The sequence below is a fragment of the Bison bison genome, unplaced genomic scaffold (genome assembly GCF_000754665.1).
Source record: "Bison bison bison isolate TAMUID 2011002044 unplaced genomic scaffold, Bison_UMD1.0 scf7180017864236, whole genome shotgun sequence".
Lineage (NCBI taxonomy): Eukaryota > Metazoa > Chordata > Mammalia > Artiodactyla > Bovidae > Bison > Bison bison.
This window is the reverse complement of record NW_011494808.1, coordinates 3,453,771-3,455,673: the sequence shown is the minus strand read 5'-3', so window position 1 is coordinate 3,455,673 and position 1,903 is coordinate 3,453,771.

The window sequence follows — 1,903 nt, the reverse complement described above, 5'->3', positions numbered from 1 at the left end:
AAACTGCTGAAAACCAAAGACAAAGATAAGATCTTATAGGCGCTGGGTCTTGAGAGATACAGATTCCTATTAGTATTGTATCCATCAGCGGGAGAGTAAAAAAAGCAAAATGCGGTGAGGGAATATTACTCAGGCTTAAAAAGCAAGGGAAATCATAACACATGATACAACATGGATACATTTTCAGGACATTAATCTAATTGAAATAAGCCAATCACAAAAAGATAAATATGGTGTGATTTCACTTAAAGGAGGAACCTAGAGTAGTGAAACTCAAAAACAGCAAGTAGAAGGTTGGCTGCAGGGGCTGGGAGAATGGGAAAAGGGAATTGTTTCATGGACGTAGGCTTTGTCTTTTGGAGCCTGGCTATATAATGTGGAAAATACTTAACACTAATGAACTCTACACTTAAAAAATGTTAAAATGGGACTTCTCTGGTGGTCCAATGCTTAGGAATCTGCCTTCCAAAGCAGGGGATGTGGATTTGATCCCTGGTTAAGGAGCTGACTGTGGCTCAGACCATGAACTCCTTATTGCCAAATTTAGATTTAAATTGAAGAAAGTAGGGAAAACCACTAGACCATTCAGGTATGACCTAAATCAAATCCCTTATGATTATACAGTGGAAGTGAGAAATAGATTCAAGGGCCTAGATCTGATAGATAGAGTGCCTGATGAACTATGGAATGAGGTTCATGACATTGTACAGGAGACAGGGATCAAGACCATTCCCATAGAAAAGAAATGCAAAAAAGCAAAATGGCTGTCTGGGGAGGCCTTACAAATAGCTGTGAAAAGAAGAGAAGCAAAAAGCAAAGGAGAAAAGGAAAGATATAAGCATCTGAATGCAGAGTTCCAAAGAATAGCAAGAAGAGATAAGAAAGCCTTCTTCAGCAATCAATGCAAAGAAATAGAGGAAAACAACAGAATAGGAAAGACAAGGGATCTCTTCAAGAAAATCAGAGATACCAAAGGAACATTTCATGCAAAGATGAGCTCGATAAAGGACAGAAATGGTATGGACCTAACAGAAGCAGAAGATATTAAGAAGAGATGGCAAGAATACACAGAAGAACTGTACAAAAAAGATCTTCACGACCCAGATAATCACGATGATGTGATCACTGATCTAGAGCCAGACATCCTGGAATGTGAAGTCAAGTGGGCCTTAGAAAGCATCACTACGAACAAAGCTAGTGGAGGTGATGGAATTGCAGTTGAGCTATTTCAAATCCTGAAAGATGATGCTGTGAAAGTGCTGCACTCAATATGCCAGCAAAGTTGGAAAACTCAGCAGTGGCCACAGGACTGGAAAAGGTCAGTTTTCCTTCCAATCCCAAAGAAAGGCAATGCCAAAAAATGCTCAAACTACCGCACAATTGCACTCATCTCACACGCTAGTGAAGTAATGCTCAAAATTCTCCAAGCCAGGCTTCAGCAGTACATGAACTGTGAACTTCCAGATGTTCAAGCTGGTTTTAGAAAAGGCAGAGGAACCAGAGATCAAATTGCCAACATCCGCTGGATCATTGAAAAAAAAAGGAGTCCCAGAAAAACATCTATTTCTGCTTTATTGACTATGCCAAAGCCTTTGACTGTGTGGATCACAATAAACTGTGGAAAATTCTGAAAGAGATGGGAATACCAGATCACCTGACCTGCCTCTTGATAAATTTGTATGCAGGTCAGGAAGCAACAGTTAGAACTGGACATGGAACAACAGACTGGTTCCAAATTGGAAAAGGAGTTCGTCAAGGCTGTATATTGTCACCCTGTTTATTTAACTTGTATGCACAGTACATCATGAGAAACGCTGGACTAGAAGAAACACAAGCTGGAATCAAGATTGCAGGGAGAAATATCAATAAGCTCAGATATGCAGATGACACCACCCTTATGGCA